General features: G+C 43.2%; 1 protein-coding gene across 7 annotated transcripts in view; it reads right to left on the reverse strand.

The window, feature by feature from the left end:
- Frmpd1 (FERM and PDZ domain containing 1) overlaps window positions 1-23317 on the reverse strand; it is a 161969-nt gene that overhangs the window by 61681 nt on the left and 76971 nt on the right. For 2 of the 7 annotated variants that reach the window (XM_074051427.1, XM_074051428.1), the window contains exon 2: window positions 14656-15496. The exons of the other annotated variants lie outside the window; for them this stretch is intronic. The gene's annotated coding sequence lies outside the window, so the exon portion shown is untranslated. The remainder of the gene's footprint in view (window positions 1-14655; window positions 15497-23317) is intronic. 7 annotated transcript variants of the gene reach the window in all.

Below are 23317 nucleotides of genomic sequence, written 5' to 3' on the forward strand. Positions count from 1 at the left end.
TTGTAAACAGGCCAGATCATACACAATTCGAAAGTAGGGTTTTTTTTTTTTTTGTCTTAGTCATCCTTGCATCTCCAGTCCTAACATAAAATAGACATTCAATAAACTCAATAAAGGTTCATTAAATTGAATATATGGTAAACGAATTAAAGGAAAACAAAATGAGATAGTACGTCATCCATGCAACAGTAATAAACAGAAAAAACAGGAGCCTCCTACAACACTTAACTGCCAGTACACACACCTGCTAAGCACATAAAACACAGGAAAAATCACAAACAAGGAGCCAAAGGGCACGGCAAATATCCAGCGTTTTGAACGAGAGAAATAAATGAGCAAACTAGCATTTTCTCTTAAGATAGTATAGATAAAAGTGTTCTTTTTCCAACTTTCCTCCTTGGCTCCCTTGACGTCTATCCAGCCTCTTGACCTACTCATTCTGAGCAAACTCCTTGCCATCCTTCATTGTAGGGTTTGGTTCTCAACTTCCCTTTTCATCTCAAAAAATGGTATCTAATATTTCTAAACTCATGGTTCCCAAACTTTGTTGTGCATTGGAATCACCTGGGGAGCCTTGAAAACTCCCAGCTCACACCCTAGACCAATTAAATTAGTTTTTGAGGATGCGAGCCAGACGCTGGTAATTTTAAAGACCCCCCCAAGTGATTCCAATGTACAGCAAAGTCTGGGGCTTAGGGCTCTAAACACACTCCATGGGCGATCTCACTGCCACAGTTCCAGCTGCTTTGAGAAGCAACTGCCTCTTTAGTACACAGAATTTGCCGCCTTTCTCTCTGCTCCATTCCTCAAATGGCTCCCCTCTAAGGTGGAAATTAAAAATGACCACCACTGAACTCTGTAACTGCCCTGAGTCAAAAATTGAGAACCATCCTTGACTTTTCCCCCACATGGATCCAAATCCTATGACTTTGTCTCAATTATCTTCACCTCTCACTTTCTCTCCTCTCAGTGCTACTTCCAGAGTGCAAACTTTCTATCTGAAATACCTATTATATACAATACAAGTTATCAAACTTGTAGCCAGTCTCCCTGGCCGTACCCTCCATCACTCTATCCTCTATATGGCTGTCATGTAATTCTAACCCGGGCACTTTTGTTTTCAAAATCCTCCAGGGGCTCTCCTTCATCTTTAGGATAAAGTCTAAGCTTTAAGAATTACAGTGATGTTGTAACAGAGCTTCCATTTACTGTGTGCAAAGTGCTGGACTGAGCAATTTTCATGTGTTATCTTTTTTCCCTTTTTGGTATTACTAGGGTTTTGAGCTCAGGGCCTCGCTCTGAGCCCATAACCCATGTTATAACAACCCTCACTCACAGAAACAAAACTGAGGCATGAAGAAGTTAAGAATTTGGCTAACAGTGCACAGCAAGGAAACAGAAGAACTGGAATTCAAAATCAGATCAGCTTGCTGGTCTCTATAGCTGGGTTCAACCATACCATACCACCGCCTCCCTCCCAGGCTGGGAATGGCCATCAAAGTCTTTTGTCATCCGCATGTAGACCAATGGATAGAATGGAAGATCCAGAAATAAACTCACACAGCTACAGCCATCTGATTTTCAACAAAGGTTCCAAAAACATACATTGACGAGGACACGCTCCTCAACGAATGAGGCTGGAAAAACTGGATATCCACCTATTTGGAAGACTGAAGCTAGACCCCTAGCAAAAACCTGCACATTAATTAAAATTAATTCAAAATGGAACAAAGATCTAAATGTAAGGTCTGAAATTTTTAAACTACTAGAATAAAACATAGAGGAGACCCTTGAAAATACAGGCATAAGCCAGGCACTGGTGGCTTACATCTGTAATCCTACCTACTTAGGAGGCTGAGATCAGGAGGATTGCAGTTTGAGGCCAGCCTGAGCAATTAGTTGGTGAGACACCCATCTCCAAAATAACTGGAGCATAATGTACTGGAGGTGTGGCTGAGGCAATAGAGTGCCTGTTTTGCAAGTGGGAAGCCCTGAGTTCAAACCCCAGTCCTGGAGTGAGCTTTTTCTCTTTCTCTCGCTCCTCATTATTACTGAACCTAACTGGGGTTAACTGGGGGCAACTGGAGATTCAGAAAAGACACAGGATAGACAGACAGAAAGTGGGATCAGGTGTGTTGGGCGCTCGGGTGGAGACGCACAACCCTCATTGTTTCATTTTACTCTGCTTCTTTTCTCTATTCTTTAAGGCCTTACTCCTTTATTGTTCTTTAAAACCTTGCTTCTAAATCCTTCTTTAAAATCTTGCTTAAAACCTCTTTCCTTAGACTCGCTCTGTCCCGTGTTTTCTCTTAGCTGTTCTTTAGCATAATCTCTCTTCAAGTCTTTGCCCTCAGACTCGCACTGTCCCATGTTCTCTCTTTAGCTTTCTTAAAGCCTTAGTGCTCAGACTTGCAAACAACAGCAGCCACACCTAAAAACTGCATATGCAGAACTCTTAAAGTCCCAGTCCTCTATCTTGCACTGTCCCATGTTCTCTTTGGCTTTTCTTCAGCATAGCTTTTCGAAAGCCTATGTATAAAGTTCTCGGTGCAGACTTTCTATCAACCCCTCTTTAGCAATTCCCCTTTAGCAATTCTTTTTCCCTTCAACATTCATTTTCCCTTCCAAAGCCTCCCATATCAAAAAGCCAAAAAGTCCAAAAGCCAAAAGCAAAAGCCCAAATAAAAGCAAAAGCCTTCCCCACCAAAAAGCCCAAAAAGCAAAAGCCCTATGTCCTCCTTCAGTGAGTCTTTTATACCCAGTGATAAACAGGGTGGAGCAGTGGTTCTCAGGGAGGAGTGTGACATTGTTAACAGGAGAAACCTACCTTCCTGCTTCTCTGAATGCAAACAACCTAGGAGAAGCAGCTGTTCTGCATTTCCCTCTTCCATGGCCGGGGCCTTTGCCTATCTCAGCCTACAGATAATCTTAGGAAAAACAGTTGAACTGCATCTCACCTTGCTTATGTCCACTCGCCACACTGTCCCACAAAAAGAAAGAAAGAAAATATAGGCAAATGTAATGCCTTTCTGTAAGGTGGAACCTCTTTCTCTGAGATAGTGTGAGCTTAGTTTTGTGACCAAATTTGTCTGGGACAAAAGTTTGAAGAACACAAAGTTTTCTCTGCCATAAAAAGGAATAACATGGAAGAACCTTGAAAACATTATGCTAAGTGGGAGAAGCCAGCTGGGCACCCGTGGCTCACATCTATAATCCTAGCTATTCAAGAGGCAGCGATCAGGAGGATCAAAACCATGCCTGGGCAAATACTTTGCAAGAGCCTATCTGGAAAAACCTTTCACAAAAATAGGACTGGTGGAGTGGCTCAAGGTAAAGGCCCTGAGTTCAAGCTCCAGGGCCTGCAAAAAAAAAAAAAAATTGAGAGAAGCCAGACACTGTATGATTCTAACATGGCTCTGGACAAAACCTAGGGAAAGCAGGGAAGAGCACTAAACTAGGACTGGGACACCTGGATCCTCTCTGGCTTTCCCATAATTAAGCCCAGACATGCCTAGGTCTCCAAATCTCAGGCTCATGCCTTTTATAAACATATTGACTTTCTCTAGTATCTGCACATTGTAAAATGCTATCATCTTGTCATTTTCCTCTTCAAGTCCTCCAGGGTGCCCCATCCTTAAAATCCACTCTCTTCTCAGATATCCAACTTCATCTCCTACCACAGCCCCTAAGGACTGCTCTTCTGACCAATTTGGGAAAGGAAGTTGTGCTAGTTCCTCATCCCTATGACAAAATACCTGAGAAAACAACTTAAGGGAGGAAGGATTTATTTTGGTTCATGGTTTCGAGGTTCCAATTCATGACTGTCTGGCTCCATTGCTGTGGGCATGTGGTGAGGCAGAACATCATGGTGTCAGGAGTGCATGGCATAGCAAAGTTGTTCACACCATGGTGGCCAGGAAAGGGAGTCAGAGACAAAGAATCTTCCCACAACATCCCCTACAATGACCCAATTCCCCCAAGGAGGCTCCACCTCCCAGCAGTACTACAAGATAATGGTACTCTAAGATTAATCCACTGATTAGGTCAAAGACCTCAGGATCCAGTCACTTCCCAAAAGCCCATCAGACAACACATGAGTCTTTTGGGGAACACTTCATAACCAAAATCTAACAGGAAAAAACTAATGCTTTCACCTGTAGTATTTTTATTTACTCCTCATGATGGGAATCTATAACTCCATTTTGAGGACAAAGAAACTGAGACTTGGAGAGGTTAAAGAACTTCAAAGAGGTCAGGAGTACCCTAAGACTCCATTCTTCTAGCCTGTAATTCTCTGTTCCCATGGTTCTTTGTCCTAGTAGCCCTCTTTGTCTTTGTTCATGATCCCCACACTCTCTGGGAACTTATTAAAATCCTGTTTAAGCTTCAACACCTAGCTCAAGCCCCACCACACCCAGGACAGATCTCTGGCCACTAGCCTACCATGTTCTACCAGGGTCACTAATCACAGTACTGCTGGGTAGTTCTTTCTCTTACATCCAGCCCATGACCAGCTCATCTATGAACTTGTCTTGTGATTTCATTATTTTTTTGAGACAGGGTCTCACTATGTAGCCCCAGCTGACCTCAAACTCTTGATCCTCCTGAGTGCTGCTGTCTTGTGTTTTCTAACTTCATATGGAGTCAGGTCTTGTTTTCTGTCCCCTAGATTGGAAACTCCTTGAGGGGAGGAGTACAGTCTCTACTTGGTCTGGTAGAATGCCTTGAGCTCTATCGATGTTTGTTGAATTAATAATGGCAAGGTTGTGGATGTCTGAACCACAGTGATAAGATCAGAACAACAAGCAGCTTTATTCTTGAATCTTCTAAGCCCGAAGAGAAAGTCATTGGCAAATATTTTAGGGAAGCTCACATTTACATTAGTAATATCAATCATTTCATGCTGCCTTGGTTCATTACAGTGATCATAGCTCAGTGAGAGATAATGGGCTGCTGTCTCATGCCTGCACGAGTTTTTTTAAAAGAATTCATATCAATATCATGCTTTATAAAAAATGATACTCCCAAGAAAGGAAAGGGGACTTACCTATTATACCTACACCTATATCTATTACTCCTCAAAGTGCCATTATAACTAGGACCCCATGTATTGTTTCAGATCCCAGTCAAGTCTTCACTGCCACACAGGGCTGAGTGTGTGTGGTCAGCCATTTTACCTGTGGTCATAAGAAAAGTCAAAGGAAAGCTAAATGCAGTGGCTTCATTTCTTACTTTGGAATAGCACCTACCTCCCACCCCTGTTTCTTATCCATCTCCCTTCCCTCCACTAGCCTCTCTCTCCAAAAACATCTACTGCCCCCAACACACACATTATACGTTTCATGAAAAAGGACTTGGAATGCCTAAAAGGAGTTTTACCACAGCCCAAAGAAAAACCAGTGGCTCACACCTGGTGCTCTAGGTTTTCTAAACCACTTGGTCATGTGAAGGAGCTCTGGCCACCAGCACCCTTTGCTACCTCACCTTGAACCAAGAGGAAAAAGAGACGTAGGAGGTGGCTCATGGGAAAACACCCTGGGTCCTCAGCATCTGTGGTAGCATTCTCCAAATGACACATAACTTCAAGCTGCCTTTGTGACTTCTGTCATGGCAGCAAGTTGCCAGACCACCACCCTGGTACATGACAAAGATTCCACGGTATGGTACCTCCCAGGGCAGCTTCATCCTAGACAATAGCATGGATATATTTTCTTCCTAGTACACATTAAAATAAAGGTTAAACCATTTAAACAAAAAGCATTCATTCACATATCACCTAAAATCATCTGCGCATCAGTGGCGCAAAGACCAGCTCTTGGGAGAGGTACAGGGTATTGCTATGCCCCCTCAGATTTTACATCTGCCTAACAGGATTAGACACCTCAGAGAAAGGACTTAGCCTCTTATCTAGCTCAGTACAGATGGCCTCTGCATGGCCCTCTGGGAGCTACAGGGCAGCAGAAGGAACAGTCAGCATTCATGGGGACCCAGGCTGTGCCTTTCTCTTGCTAGTGATCTGATAGCAGGGGGCTCAGGCCACTCCAAGAAGGAGATGGGAAGTTGCTCACACAACCTATCCACGGTATCAGGTGGATAATGAGCCCTGGAAGGGCCATGGGAAAGGGCTGATGCTAATAGTGATGCTATCTGCAAAGGCCCCAACTCAACATAGCTATCTTGCTGGGTCATTTAAGTAGCCTCAGAGATGGAAAACAAATGACATTTTTGAGCCAGGTGTGGCTGCTGAACCCTTGTTTCCACTTAGGTAAGGGACAGAGCACTCTATTGGGAGAAAGAAGACCTGCAATAAGGTTCTTGCTCTCGTACTGGCTGGATACAGAGACCCAAATCACACCACTTCCTGTTCTGAGCCTCAGTTTTCTTACCTGTAAAGTTAAGGAGTTAAGCATGGGTGAACCTTGAAAACATGATTATGTTTATGGTTTTCATATGCAAATCCAGAATAGGGAATCTTCTGTGTGCCAGGCACTGTTCTAGGCTTTGGGATACATCAGGACAAAACAGAGAAAACTCCAGTTGGGTGTGGTGGTACACACCTATAATCTCAGCTACTTGGAAGGCAGAAGTAGGAGAATCTTGGTCTGAGATCAGCCCAGGCAAAAGGAGGAGACCCTATCAAAAATAATAATAAAAAAAAAGACTAAAAGGAAAAAAGGACTGGGGGAGTGAGTCAAATGGTAGAGTGCCTGTCTAGCAAGTGCAAGGCCCTGAGTTCAAATCTCAGTACCACATACATACACACACACACATACATACACACGTAACTCAATACCCTCTTGGAACATATGTTCTAGTGGAGGTTCCCACTAGACAAGAAACAATAAGTATCATAAAGGAAACTAATTAATTAAGAATGTTAATGTTAGAACGTGATAAGTGCTGTGGCACAATGGGCCAGGGGATAGAATTAGCATCAATGTCTCCAAGTTCAAAGTCAGAGGTCAGGATGAGTTTCATCTACTCTGAGATCTTGCTGTGGGTTCTCCCATGAATACTTCCAGACAGCCATAGAGTTCTATCCTTTTTTCTCATCCTTCAAGTCAAATCTCTAGTATGTGCTTAGCCATGACACACCTAGACAAATGTCACTGTTAGTCCTGTGTCCCCTTTATCCTCTCTGAGCCAACTCAAATATCCTATGCTTCTTCAAGGAAGGCTTACGGATCAACAGTAGCAGTGTGCTGGATACAGGGGCTATGGGGAACACTGAGATAAGCAAGTACAGTTCTCACCCTCAAGGAATCTGAGCTCCCCAGGGGAGTTAGCAAAATATATAACAATCTAATTTGGAGCAGAACAGAAGTGACCGCTGGAGACCTGAGAAAGTGGCAAGGTTTTTGCACCCTCCTCCATAGTTTTCAAAGCAGCCACACAGGACACAGATGACCTTCCTTCCATGCTTTGACAGTGCAATGCTGGGCTCAAAGGTTTTCTCCAGTGACCTCCCATGTCAAGAGCACAGGCCTTGACATGTCCTGGTTCTAACCCTGACTCTCACTAACCATGTGCTAACTTTGCATTCTTGAACAAGTTACTCTAAATTTCCCTGAGCCTACATTATCATCTATGAAATGGGCTCGTGTCACCTACCTTACAGTAAATTAGATCATATATATGGCGGATGGCACCAGGGCATGGTTTGTTAAGGGAGCCCCTGGTCATTGTAATACACCACTAGTGAAGGATGAAATGAGCTGAGGAAGGAATGCTGTAGCATCTTGATTTGGGGGGGCTGAAGAACCAAGGAAACCATGAAAGAAATTGAGAAGAAATGGTCAGAAAGGCCTGAGAACAGCCAGAGAAACCTATGAAGAAGAAATGTTCAAAATAACCATGTAGACAGTTTGGTGGTTTCTCAGCAAGTTAAACTTAGAGTAACTTTGGCCCAGCAAGTCCACTCCTTGGTTTATATCCCCGAAGAATGGGAAACAAATGTACAAACAAAAACCTATACACTAATGCTCATAGAGTAATAGTCACAATAGCCAAATTGTTGAAACAACCCAAGTTCCATCCATGGATGAGTAGAAAAATAACCTGTGTTACATTCATACAATGGAATATGGCTCAGCCATGAAAAAGAATGAAATACTGATACATGCCCCAACATGGATGACCCATGAAAACATGCTGATTGAAAGAAGCCACAGACAAAAGGCTACATATCGAAAGAGTCCATCTATATGAAATATCCAGAATAAGCAAGTCTATATAGAGACAGAAGGCAGAGTGGTGGTTGCCAGGGACAGAGGAGAGGAGAGAATGGAGAGTGGCTACTTAATAAGTATGTGATTTTTTTTTGAGGGTGAACTAGATAGTGGTGGTAGTTACATAACATCGTGAGCATGCTCAATGTTACTGAATTGTGTACTTTAAAGTGGTTCAAATATGGTAAATTTTATTTTATGTACCTAACCACTAAAAATGTGTATGCAATCAACCATCTTAAATATCACCAAGAAAGCCAAAAGATCCATCGTAAACAAGTTCTACAGACTTGGCAATCAGGACCTTCATGAAAACATATCTCCCCGGTGCCACTTGCTACTATACGGCTGTACAAAGTACTCAGGAGCTAGACTAGAAGCCTGCCAGGGCCTTTCCAGCTCAGAGATTTTAAGATCATGTGGTCTTCAGTGTCCTCTTGCATTCAATACAAGGCCCTTTTCTCCCCCATAGACTTGGTCATTATAAATGCCTTAAATCTGTTTTTTTTTTAAACATTCTCTTGATTATCATCTGGGCATAATTCAACAAAATTGTGGAATGTGAACTCAAAGTCTAGATTTGTGACTTTACTATCAAATGATTCATCAAGTATCATTACAGCCAACTAATTTTCAAAAGCCTCTGGGCCTCTTTGAGACCACAAGCACCAAAAGCGAAACCCACAACCTCTGCAGAGCTTGGGAAGTTCAGACTGAGGACTTATCAGAGCTGTCACTTGCCACCCTGATGGACTGAGATTTGACTCCATGTGTCTGTGCCTGGGAATGAAGGCAAGATTCCAATCCCATCATACTAAAAACAAAATAAAAAACAGTAAACACCATAAGCACAGAACAAAGTACTGAGAATGGCGTCTAGGACCGATCCCAAGGCATGCTTCACAGAGCTCTGACCCATGACCTGTGACATCAAGGCTTTATGCTGCTCTTGAGGTCCTTAGTCCTCAACATTTCCATAGATTTGGCATAGCCATGGGCTTGTGAGCCCCTGCTTTACAGCTTCCAAATCTAGTCCCTGGTGTTCAGACTCCAGTGTGGAGGCTTTAGAACGGTTTCAAATCAAAGGATTTGGTCCCCAAATTGATGCAATTCATTATACTCGTATCAAGCCCATTCTGTCATTGGGACCTGTGTTAGGTATGGTAGAGGAGACAGGTTAACCTGACATGACCTCTGCCCTTGAAGAGTTCATTGTGTTATACAGAAGGTTAGGCACACAGACAACTCTTAAGCAATATAAGGCGGCGTGGGGCTCATAAGAAAAGGATGTCTAAAATGCTCTAGGGAGTCGAAGAAACAGCTCCTGCCAAGTAGCAGGGCAGCATATGCCTTGCTCATCTCTGCATGGGGATTGGGAACAGCTGATTGCTGTCAGACCGCCAAGAGTGCCAGCTGTCGCCTGCCAATCAGGATCCCGTGCAAGGGTTCAGGCCAAAGGGCTCTTGGGCTGTCTTCATTAAGCCCTAATTAAGTATTCTGCCCAGAAACTCTTCTCCCTCCTGTAGAACTGCCCAGTTTACAGCAAATGATTTCAGGGAATTGGGTCAGCTGTTAGAGGAGATGGTAGCCAGTAGGAGTAGAACCAACAGTTATAAATGGGTGCCAACTGGATCCACAGATCCCTGAAAACCACAGGACACAGAAACCCAGAAAGCTGGCCCTCGTTGAGCATTCCAGCTTCTGTTCCTAGCCTCAGTAGTGTCAAGCTTGGGTCATCCTCACTTTAAAAGTTCACAGAGACTATCACGGGGGGAATTTTGTCTAAGGAGAGAAGGAAACGGCCACACAACAAGATGGTTACTGAGGCACAATCTCTAAGAACGAAAAACAGAGCCGCTGACAACAGGAGAAAGATTAAGTCACAGCACACTCTTTTTCCTGGATCCTTAAATAATATTCACCAGAAGCATAGAGCATTCCAGAAAATGCTATCAAATCAAATGCTTTGATTTAATGTTGGGTGTAAGCCACTGGCTACAAAGCCATATCTGCTCAGGGAACAAATATAAAAAGTGAGGCTGGGTACAGACAGCAGGGAACACAAGACAAGTTTGAGCTGATCTTCAGGGTTTGTCTGGGTTTAGGCAACAAAATTTTTTAATGTTTATTTTAGTTTCCACTATTATTGTTGGTGTAGCAGTGACAGCACTTTTAAAAAGAATTAGAAAGATGCTGTGAGGGATGAAGCAAAGGAGAAAAGGTTCCCTGGGGAGTGGCACTGTGGCAGGCGAAAGCTCACCTGCCTGAGTATCACACCTGTGACACCCTGGCTCTGCTCCGTGCAGGACCTTCATCAGGTCCTGTCTTCTAGTACCTCCATTGATACCTCTAGATGAAGAAGCATTCTAAGGCCCCTGACACCTCAATTCCATGATTCTGCCTGGCAGAGAGGTCGCCAGTCCTAGTCTGTCACGAGCAGCCACTAACCCTTCCTCACTGGGACACATCTGGTATCTATGCCATGAGCATCAAACACCCCATACCAAGAATTCAGGTATCTATCTGAGAGAGTTTGGACCTTTCCCTACAACCCAACCACTCTCAGGTCCTGTTCATGTGGCCACCTAAACATCACTCAAATTTCCACTTCTTTCCATCCCCACTGCTGTCACACATAATCAGGCTGGCATGGTCTCTTAGATGGAGAATTACAGCACTTATCTCTCTGCCTTCCATCTTCCAACCTGTCCCTCGTGCTACAGAATGATCTTTTTCCAAGATGTAAATCTGACCTTGTCACGCTCCTGCCTAAAGCTCTGTGATGTCATCACAGAACTTGTAGGGTAATTTATTAGGTCCGTTCTGTGAACCCTGAAGCCAGACCTCCTTGATTCCTATCCCACTCTGTCACTTAATAGATCTGTGAGTCCCCAGTGACAAAATGCTGGTAACAACAGTGCCTGCCTCACCAGGTTGTGGCGAGAAGGAGTTCATGCATGCAAACCATTTAGAAGAGTACCTGGCACATAAGGGCTCCAGAAGTGGTATCTGTTGTGATTATTTATAGATATTCAAGGCCCCAACTTGGCAGACCCCACTCCCCTCTCCAGCCTGTTTGTTTCTATCTCTAACTCTTCTTTATCTCATTGTTCTCACATCCCAGAGGTTCCAGCACCACTGAGCCTCCTCCTGTTCTCCTCATGACACCGAACCTTTGCATATGCTATTTCATTGCCAGGGATACCCTTCCCACTCCTGGCTTACCAAGTTGATTTTTTTTCCTCAGTGCTGGGGATCAAACTCAAGACCTTGTGCATACTAAGCAAGCACTCTACCACTGAGCTACCCCCTCAGACACTGTTTGGTTTTTTGTTTGTTTGTTTTTGATATGGGGTCTCACTATGTAGCTTGGCATATAGTTCAAGTTAGCCTTGAACTCATGAGCCTCCTGCCTCCACCTCTCCCGTGCTACGATTTTAGATATGCACCACCACACCTGGTTCTAAGCTGATACTTTATTGCTATTATTGCTATTGTTTTATTTCAGTTTTTGATAGTGCTGGAGCCGGAACCTAGGGTCTCACACATGCTAAGCAAGCACTCCACGTATATCCCCAGCCCCAACGAATTTTTTAAAGCATAGCTTTACATACCATACGATTCACTCATTTAAAACATATAAGCCAGTGGATTTTAGCATATGCTTGGGGTTGCACATCTATCACCACAATCAACTTTGGAGTATTTTTTATCGTTTCCAAAAAGAAACCCATATCCATTATCAATTGCTTCCCATTTCTCCCCCACAACCCTCCAATCCTAGGCAACCACTAATGTGCCCCATTGGGTTTTAGGCTTTAGTTTATACCCCACTGACAGGTACTCCTATATTACCCAGTACTTTCCCTCTCTCAGAACTCACTATTTGTATATTCCCTCCTAGAACGTAAGTTCCACACCATGGCTGTCTGATTCACTATGAATCTTCAGTGCTTGATAGATTTTCAGTAAATATTGAACAATGGCTTTTACTAGCCAATACCCAGGACCTACAAACACAGCTCTGCTGAAAAATCAACAGGATCAGAGTCTTCTCTCTACCACAAATACTAGACCTAACAGCACACTTGAAACTTTATGACATTCTGTGAACCCAGAAGCCCGCACTCCTATCCCAGGATGTTTACGACAGTCCCTCTCCTACCCACCATCAAAATAAGGCAGATCCTTGCAAAATAAGTTTCATTCAGGCATTTTAACAAAGTTAGTCCTTGACTGAGAGGGAAAAGCATGTTTTAGGTGTCCCCTATTTGTATATTTTATGTGACCTGGCATCAGGTCATTACTGATTAAATGAATACAGATACATAAAAGAAAATGTTCAAAAAGGAAAGAAGCAGATAGTTACGGAAGTTTCCTACAAAGCCACTCCGTTAAGCAATTTCTATTTTCCTCCATCATAAAATTAGAGTTGCATTCCCTCCAGACAGTAATCTATGCCCTAGATGCTTACTTCAAAACCCAATGACCATCATAAGAAAAGCAATTACTTCCTAATTAAACATTAGGATAATTTTGCCATATATCAGCATACTGCTGCAAAATAGTTACAAAACAAAAATAACAAAAGCCTCCCCCTTGCACACCTCCATCTACTTCACACACTGATGGCAGATTAACCTTATTGGAAACACAGCTCTGGTCATGCTTCACGCTTATTGGAAATTTTTCAATGGCTCCCTATTGCCGCCAAGATAAAGACTGATTCCTAAGGGGGTATGTGAAGATCTCCTTTTGGCACTGACCTACTTACATAGCTTCATTTTCTTCTAATCACCTCCAAATAACCCCCATCAAACAAATTGCATTCAACACTCCTGCCATGGCCTTATGTTTTTCTATCTCTGCCTAGAATATTCTTTACCCTCTCCCAAACTCCCTATGTCAAAACCCTACCTCTCTTTATCCCTCGCCCAAATGCCACCATCTTTGTGACATCTCTCATCAATGTCCTCCTCCATAATACATGCTCTCTGTGCTGTCTCTACCTTTCCACAGCCCTTTGTCTAAAGGTGAGTCACACGTATTTGCCACTGGCTGACTTGCTGTATGCTTATTTCTGAGCATGTTCTCTACCTCATGATAAACCATAACTCAAATACATCACATATGTCATACAAATCAAAGGTACTAAAATATTTGTTCCATGTAGGAGTAAAATAACAAAATGCTAGAGACAGCCAATTGATAGAGAATATAGTACAATATGGTCTAAAGCAGTCTAATTCATCACTGTGCTTAGAGAAATAGCAAGCTTCTAAGTTTTTCCTAAATTTGAAACTTAGGAAATGTCTTAATGGTTGAGACTTTTTTTCCTTCTATAAACCTGTTTGACATCTTCTATTTACTTTCATTATTGGCCTGCATATATTTCACTCTTGCTAGGGGTGTGTGTGTGTCTGTCTGTGTCTGTGTGCCTGTCTTGTAGTAATGGGGGGAAACAGAATGAAGAACAGGAATTATTATTAAAAGCTGGCCACATAGCAAACAAAAAACCTCCCAATTCAGTGAAGAAAATTCAAAATCCACACAACAGCCAAAGTGAGTCACTGTACTGGCTGTCAAAACACAAGGAGGGGATGACTTCACAACTTTGTGGAGTACTGATCACCTAGAAGACTTGTTAAAACTTGGATTGCTGGGCCCCACCCCCGAGTTTCTGCAGGTTAGGGGTGGGGCTGAGATTTTGCATTTCTATCCAGTTCTCTCACCCAATACTAATGGGGACCACACTTTAAGGGTCCCCATCAAATAAATCAAGGGACTCAAGGTTAAGGGATTAGCTGTGGTATGGTACAGGAATTTCTAAAGCTAAAAATTTCATTTTAACTAGAGCAAGGCATACAGAAAAGGTAAATCAAACAGTGTTTTTTTTCTTCTCACTTGTAATTCTGATGCTAAATTCTACAGAGTAGACCAGAGAAGTATAGACAAGGGAGTAGGAAATCTGGCTCAAGTTCTGATTCTGTAACTAGTTACCTGTGTAAGCAAAGACCACTCATTACTCTCTGAGGACACCATTGTACCATCCAGGATGTGGAGCTGTTCAACCAGAAAAATCTCCATTCTTGGGTTTTTTAAAACCTGTGAGCAATTTAGTGCTAGAAGTATTTAATGACTATCCTATCTCTATATAAATGATTACAGATACTGCCATTTGAAAGCACAAATGTGAGAAATAATTACCAGTTAAATTTGAGAACCCTTGACAATTAAATGGCCATTAAGACTAAAAGAACCTTTACTCAAACAGATTTCATAAATGATAAGTACTCTAGAACAAATATACCATGGAAATAGATTTTAGAAATATACAGAGTAGGTACTACAATTAAAAGCAAACAGCTCCCTGAGAACAGTCTAGAGAAGATAGGACATGTTACAGAGTGAGAAATCACCAACTCACCAGTCAAGCAGAGCTGCAGGAACTCCTCCAAGGAAAAAATCCTGTGCCTCTTCCTTGTGTTGGCACCTCTCTTCCATCCCAGCACACTGCTCCTGGTCCTCCCTGCACACGGCTATTTTTATAGATAAAAGGCCACATTCCCAATTGCATCCACAAGAATGTATCAAATGACTTTCCCAAAGCTTGTTAATAAGTCCAAGTGAACGGACTCTGGACCACATGGGTAACATTGGATATTCTCTCCAGGGCCAGGACCCACTGCTCATAGGGTCAGGCTCTCCATATCTGCTGATGCTAGGCCACTGCAGCTGTGCCTTGCAACACGAGGTTGGCTTCTCTCCTTTCAGCATGCCAGGCCCAGAAGTCCTCCAGATGTCATTGTCATCCTCAAGACCTCAGCCACTTGAGCCAGAAGAGGGAGGAAACTCTAGAGGTCCTTGACTGAAAAACTGGCTTCCTCTGTGCCAAGGGCAACACAGACAATGATGCCCAAGGTTTTAGGACACATCTATTTTATGGCTGTGGAGTTTATTCCATGCCATCTAATAATATTTGAGTTCCCAGTTGCCTTTGGCTGAAGTTAATAGCACTGGCATTAGCTCACTAAGCCTCACAGCATCCCAGGGAGGCAGGTCACCCCCAGGCACATTATCCCCCCTTAACAGATGGGGAAATGACGCCACAGGAAGATTAAATAACCTGCCCAGCCTCACACAGCCTGCTACAGGTGAGCACAAGATGATCTCGGCCTTTGTGCCAGTTTGTGAACAGAGAACACACTGGATGGAGCCCTTTGCAATTCTAGCATCCCAGGCAGTGTGGCTGCCTTGCACAACAGAGGCTGAAAAAGAAATAAATAGAGGTGACTTTCATAAAACTGCTCCAATTGTTTCTCTTTGCCTGTGCCTCCTAGAACATCATGAAAGAAAGATTATTTTTTAAAAATACATAAGTGTCGAATGAAAGATGGTGTGGATATAGATGCAATGGGCCGGTAGGCAGCAAGGAGCCTCAGTGAATAGGATCAAAGGAGGGGTCAGGCCAAGTACAGTTCTATCAGTGACCTCTGTCTTCTATACCCACAGGGCTTTGCAGAAGCTGCTAACCTCTGGCCTAAATTGTGGCCATCTCATTCTTTTACACAATGAGTACCTGCACATCTAATGCGTGCAAGGTGAGAGAGAAACACAAAGATGAACTGAACCATCCTTGCAGTAAAGGTCATCAAGGAGCGTATATAAGTCACTAACATGAAGAGCTGGGAGTCAGATGGCGGGAGACCACATCCAGTGGTGGATACAGCAGAGCAAGAGATCAGGAAGGCTTTGTGTGGGAAGTGACCAGCCCATGCAGGGTAGGAGAGGGAGCAGGAGTGGGCAGAAAAAACACCAGTGAAGAGCAAAGAAAGTCACAGCAGGGAGATGGCACTGTACTATCCTAAAGACCAAAGGTTCAACTCAGGATAAGGAGTATGAGATACAAAGTGTATGTGGAGAAGGGTTGAGGTATCAAGGTAGGAGCGGTGCAGAGAAACTAGAGCACTTAAAGACCTTACATGTGAACTAAGAAGCTTAGATCTTGCTCCTGGACACAGGTCTCAGTACTGTGCCTTATTCATGGTAAGCACTCAATAAATGTTAGCGGGGCAAAATCCAGGAAGGTAACTTAATTCATGGACAATGTAGAAGACACACACAAAAACCCACCACTTCTTTTATCATTTGTTATCTAGTCAGGCCCATGCCTAAACTTACTGTAACAATCTAAAATATCTGTTAAATTCTCTCCCCCTCCCAAGGAGACCATAATACTTGCCATCAGCTTCTCACCCAAGAACACTGTGAAAATTAATGATGAGGTAATGTCTGTGAAATGCCCAGAGTTCTCTGAAGATGTGTGGCAAAAGGCATCACTATAATTAATATTTAATGAGATGCTACCCAGCTCTGATCTCTTTTTCTGCAGAGTAATGTTACGTCCACAGGATTACATGTTGCCAGATTGGCCCCTAAATAAACCTTTCCAACAGACATAGCCCAACCCAAGTACACTCTCCTGAGTTCCTTACGTGACTGATGGGGCCCATGACCCTAAGAATGCAGGAGTGGTTTCTGCTGTGGGAGTCCAAAGATGCCAAAGAATTTGGGAGCAAAACACACCAGGCAGAAGGGCAAAATAGATTTCACAGGGTGGTCTTCCTTGGGATTCCATTTTTAAGCATAAGAGAGAGCCCAATGAAGACTTGAAGGGGAATTATTTTAGCAAAACCCACATCCTAAGCCAGCTAATATTTTTAGGTCTAACGCAGAGCCCAAGAAAGGAAGAAATAAGAATAGCTCCGTGGTTCAATTACAAATGAAGTGGAGAAAAATAATTTCAAAAGTTCAAGGGGAAAAAAAATCAATCTATTTCCTCCCCCAAAGCTTTCACTTCTATAAATGTACTCACACAAATGGACCTAAGACCACTCTTCTTTCTGAAAATACTACCTGTCTGGGAATTTGCAAGATAAATGATGTGCCCAGCTAGCTTTCAACCCAATGAAGTGCAAACAATGCTCTCTCAAAGCTTATCTCTTCTTCTTAAATAACATTCATTTTCCCTTCCTGATTATAAAAGTAATACATGTGCTTAGTAGAAAAATTTGAAATTTTTCATTTTTTTAGAAATAAAATATCCACTAAAATCTCCAAGTTGCTAATTACTCTTCCAGCTTTTTTGTGTGAAAATACACATTTTCAACATAACTTGGGAACTTACTATTTATACGATTTCTTCTTAGAAAAATACACTGCAAACATTCCCTGTGCCTCTACTATTCAACAACACTATTTTTTATGTTTTATAGCCAGAAGTGTCATTTTTTAAGCTAACCCTTTATTGCTGGACATTTGGTTTAGTTCCAATGTACAAATTAGTACAAATAATGTTGAGATAAACATCTTTGTCTAATACATCTCTAGCTATTCTGTTAGGATGAATGCCTAGAGGTGGTGCTTCTGGGTGAAAGATTGTACCCGAGTTTTGCAAGCTTTGATTATAGCCATTCTGCCCTCCAGAAAGGTGGTCACAATCTCATTCCCTGAGTTGGTGGAAAGCCACTTCCCTCAATTGCTCACTGTCCCCTAATTTGGTAGATTTATAAAGGGAATGTTGCTACTTTGATTTGCAGTTCTTGGATTACTATGGAAGTAGGTTTCCTCCTAAGTGTTTAATGTCAATAGTATTTTTTAGAGTTTTTTTCAAACTGGTCATCTGAAAATCAACATCCTATTCCTTTTCTAAAGGGCATCCCCCCCAATACACACACACACACTCACTCTCCAAATAAAGCCCAGTGGTCTCACTGTTCTATATCTGCCACCCCTACTTTCATCTTCGTGCCCTCCACTCTTTCATCAAATGGTTCAAAATTTCAGCAGGTGAATCAGACACACAACTCATCAGTGATTTAATCAGCCATTCCTTTATTCAACTGTATCTCTTGGGGGGGAGCGGTCTGATATGCTACTGGCCCCATACTAAGAAAGAAGTATAGACAAAATGCTGTGAGAAACCAGGAGAGGAAAAGTACAAGTTCATTGGAGTTAAAAGATAACTTGTTTTACTGACAGGTGAGGAAAAAAAGAAGGCTAGGCAAAGGCAATGCTATGTGCAAAATCTAGAAGCATGCTGCAGCTTCATGCATTGAAAGAATGTTTTCATTCTTAAGGCATGAGAAGGAGAGGCTGTGGATGAGACTAAAAAGTTAGCTCAGTCCGAATTCACATACTGAGTTCACCTGCTGATCTGTTCTCCTTTCCCTGCATCTCAGCACTGCCTTGCGATCCCTACCTGCCCCATCTTCAATCACAGGCTCCTTCAAAGGCCTTCCTTGAGAACCCTCCTCAGCATCCATCTACCCAGATCCCTCTGCCTGGGGCAGGAATCCTGGCACGCATACCAATTGACTCAGCACTCCCCAGTGAATAGATGACTGTTTGCTGACTCTTGGGTATAAGCCTTATGGGTCTAGCTAGAAAAGAAACTTCTGGCTAATGATATATTCTCTCACACCCCCAGACTCTCAACACTGGGCTAAACTTATGTAATAGGCAATCAATAACAGCTTATAGACTCTGACCAAATTAAATTGGGCAGAGTAAATACAAGAGAGGGGATAAGTATACACAGGTTGTATGCCTCAAGCTGTCATCTAGACAACTGAAACTATTTTTGAAAATTAGCTTCAGAGCACAATCATACAAAAGGTATATTAATTCTCTTTAGGTATGTAATTTTGCATCTACCTAGACATTTCTCAAGCACACAAATGCTACTTGTTCAACTGAACTGCACATCCTAAGAGCTTCTGTGCATAAAGGTCAATTAATTCCAGAGATTTGGACTTTTTTCTTTGCAAGAAGGCAGGAGAGGAAGAAAGAAAAGAAGGTTCCTAACACAGGCCATCTCTGTTGGGATTTTCCATACTGATAATTCAACTTGAAGCAAAAATTATGGGAGGACTCACTCCTGTTTTCATCACTCATGTTTTCATGCAGCCAATAAATAATTTTTTTTTTAATTCTGCCCTGAGAGCAAAAAGAACAAGCATTGTGGCCAGTCTCATCCTGTTTTGGTTCTGATTCCCCCAGCTCTTGATTCATTCATTCCTTACCATAGAACTCCTCAGGCTGATTTGCTTGCTTCTCCCCATGTGAGGCCATGGCCTCTATGAGGCTGAGGACTGTATCTCATCCCTACATTCCTGAGGCCTAGGACAAGACCCTCCATGCAGTAAGGTTATCAGTCTATGTTTAGAAATTAAATGCAGTGCAGCGACGCAAAGGACCTTAAGAAATAATCCAGGCCTCCAAGTTCACTGGGGAGTTGGTGCTAATCAGCAGGTGAAAGAGAGACAAAAATGTCAGTAATGCTTTCAATTTAAAAAATTAGGAAACTGGGGGTTTTGATGAAATTTGGAAAGAATGACAACTTATGGGAAAACTAAGTTTGGTTCTAGATAATTTCTAATGCATACAAGTCTTATCTCTCTTCTCCATGACAGCCCTTCAGATAATGTGAAAGGGAGGTTAACATTTATTAAATATTTCCACTGTGCAGGTGGAACACAGGGATCTTTGTCCTTCCAGTGTCTTCTTTCCTGTAAGCTAAACATGCAGAGGTAATCATTTAAGTAACTAAACAATGGATCCCGGTTCATGCAGCTAATAAACCTGATGGAGTCAGGCCTGATGGAGTCAAAAGTCCAGGTGATTTCTCTTGTATTGCACACCCCATCTTGACCCTAGTACTAAGGCTACAGGGTACCAAGGAAGAGACAGGTGGACCACAGGTCAGGTGGCCATGTTGTCAGAGGCAGCAGCTCCAGAGTCTGGGTGTTAGTCAGCAGCCTCTCTATGCTCTGAGAGTACAGAGAATGAGTATCATCCTCTGAGTTCTTGCTAGAACCTGACCAACAAAGCACATTGACTCTAGGTGCAGGTTAAGATGGAGAAACACAGAAGCCCACATAGATCCTTGACTTGACACATCTCACTGGTAGCCGTAGAGACAGCAGTGGAGCAGTGGGGAGCCAGATGCAACTAAGCAGTAGTCATAACCATCATCATTCATTTCACTAGCCCATGCCCTGGAAGGCCCCTTTTCTAGGCTCTAGATTGAGCAAGCACAAGGGCTCAATATCTGCCCTGAAGAAGTTCCCAGAAAAGTGAGCCAGGTAACATGGAAGTCCCCTGTGACCACGCAATCTGGGGAGTGTTACCTTGGTGGGGGGAAGAGGCAGCGCAGGGAAGGAGGGCGCTCCCACAGTCTAGAAAAGACATCCTAGGCAGAGGTAAAGTGGGGATATTTCAAAGCAGCTATGCCAAACAAGCCTTGTCAAAATGGGAAATCACTGTTCTTTAAAACCCATGAAACAAAATGAGAAGCAGTGATCTGTGACCTACTCTTCTGCCCTGTCCTTGGGCTCTGAGAAGTGCATGCTGGATATCTACCTAAGAAGGTGATCCTTAGTATCCTTCCAATCTGAGAATCTTCCAGAACAGATCCGGGTTATGACAAGGCAATCTTAGTGGGGACACAGCTGAAGGCACCCGTGGGTGCATTGCTCTATCTTTCTTTTCCCTCTTTGTCACTTACTCACCCACTGGGGCTCAGTTCAAATGCCAGTGCCTCCTGGAAGTTTTCTTGGATCTTTCCTTTGCTAGGCTCCCATTGGCCTCTGTCAGGCATAGCTTCTTGCCCAGGGCTGACTTATTGGCAGTTGCAGGTGGGACTGGGATTATCTGGTTCAACCTCCCTTGTCCCCCAAGTCCTGCAGAGGCCTTTCTTAGCAAAGCCCCCTAGGAGCATCGGGGACAGTACTGAGCAGAGACTGGGGCTGCTCAGTACCTAGGCCCTCACAGGCCACATCTTGGGCCCCACCCTTTCCCTTGGCTCTGGCACTCCTGCTTGCCTCAGACATTTTTGGTGTTCTGGAATGTCAACTGCAAACAAAGTGGTGCCCACGCTTTTTGGAGAAAAGTACATGGTAGTGTGAATTGCATTTGGAGAGCCCAGAAGCCAGCAGCAGACTACAGATTACACTTAAAGGACCACAGCGTATGCAATAGGCTAGCTGTAGAGCAAGGAGATTACACTACAACACTCTTTGAGGGCTGTCCATGAGTACTCTGACTTTTTTATAGAAAGAGATGTGAATTTGGGCACTGAGAATATAATTTCCTTCAAGTCCAATGAGGACTAAATTAAGAGGAAAATGCAAGGACATGGTCCTTCCTCTGTCTCTTCTCTGTCCAGAGAGCATTTACAGTGGGATTTTCCCTAAATCTAAGAACTGGTAATAAATATTTTAACAGCCATGACTTCTTCTTCCCATTGATAAAACTCCACTGACTAGCCAGAGCATGCTGGTGAATGAGGGTGTGAACCAGAAAGATCTGTGTTTTCTGGTCCCTGAAGGCCCCACCCAACTGTATAACAAGGATGATTAGAGCAGCACCAGATCTTTCAGAGCAGCATTCAGGATGCTGAAGCAAGGGAGAGACATGACACATGAGGAATGAAGACACATAAGGCAGTGATTCTGGAGAACTGGAGTCAAACGTACTCAAGGGGAAAGGTAGCTGCAAAAGTAGAATGTCAAAGTCTGAATGATGTACCCTCCCCACAAGAAGTATGTGCAAGCCCCAAACCCAGGAACCAGCAAATGTAAACCTATTTAGAAAGAAAAGGTCTTTGTACATGTAATTAAGCTAAAGATCTCCAGATGAGCAGTTTATTTGGATAATTCAGGTGGACCCTACAGCCCATGACAAGTGTCCTAATAAGAGAGAGGCAGAGAGATGTGATGCAGACAGAAGAAGAAGAGGCAATGGGACCAATGAGGCAGAGACTGGAGTGATGGGGCTACATGTTAAGAAATGACATTGACCATTAGACGCTGAGAGAGTCAACGAAAGGATCCCCCCTTAGAGGCTCCAGCTGGAGGATGGCAATGCCAACATCTTGAACTTGGACTTGGGGGTCTCCAGAACTGTGAAAGGATAAATTTCTGTAGTTTTAAGATTTAGTACAGAATCCACAAGAAACTAATCTAGCACCTTAGAAGTAGTCACAGAGACCTGGGATGTAGCTCAATTGGTAGAGAGCCTGCCTAACAAGCACAAGGGCCTGAGTACAAACCATAACACCACCAAAAAGAAGTAGTCAGAGGAGGAATCTGAGCTCCAGAGTGGGGGCCAACTTGCCCAGGGCCATCCCACATCAACTATGATCCAGGACACTCTCTTCCACAGTTGACCAAGTTTCTCTGACACTGAGGATGGAGTTCCCTAGTGGCCCAATGCAGGGCCCAGAAGGAGGACCCAAAGAGAACCTAACTGGACCTAGGCTCTGCTAACACAAGTATAGACTCTGAAGTGAGGCTGTGGTGCCCCTGCACAGCTGTGTCCAATTCCAAGTTCTGTCTGTCAAGGGACTGGATAAACTGAGGTATTTGCCTGAAGCAGTGAAGACTTGGGGGCTGGATCCCTGTCTCTGAATGTCCAAATGGCCAGTGTGGCTATCATAGGAAAGAAGAAACAGATTTTTTTGACGGGGGGAGGACTCAGATGGCAGAATCCAGGCCAATAAGGCAGCCATTGCCCAGAGGAATAGTTTTAGATGAGCATAGGTGATGAACTTTCTAATAATCAGAGCCAAGTGAGAGTGAGATAGGAGTGCCTGGAGGATTAGCAGGTCCAGGCAGAAAGGTTGGGCTTGCTAAAAGGATTTCCTGCACCAAAGGCCATACTTGATCATCTCTGGAGCTGGCAATCCTGTTTGACGGTCTGTGACTGGTAGCTATAATATCCCATAATGTATATGGGAAGATAAGTCTTCAGCATATAGGCAAGTACACTCTCACTGTACAAAAACTACCCAGAAATGAGCTTGAGAAAAAATCAATTCTTTCTGCACCTATATGTAAAATGTCCCCTGCCCTGAGGGAGGAACAAAGTGGAAAAGTCTGTATCTCCATATAGATGTCACTTTCTAACCTGACCAGGGGCCAGAGGTCATGGAGCCCTAGACAGCCTGGGTTTGATGTCTTTTTCCAGGGAAAATCAAGAAAGAAAGAACAGAAACAGCACCCTCATTTTTATTTTAATGATTGCTT

Source organism: Castor canadensis, chromosome 13 (genome assembly GCF_047511655.1).
Source record: "Castor canadensis chromosome 13, mCasCan1.hap1v2, whole genome shotgun sequence".
In the NCBI taxonomy this organism is placed as follows: domain Eukaryota; kingdom Metazoa; phylum Chordata; class Mammalia; order Rodentia; family Castoridae; genus Castor; species Castor canadensis.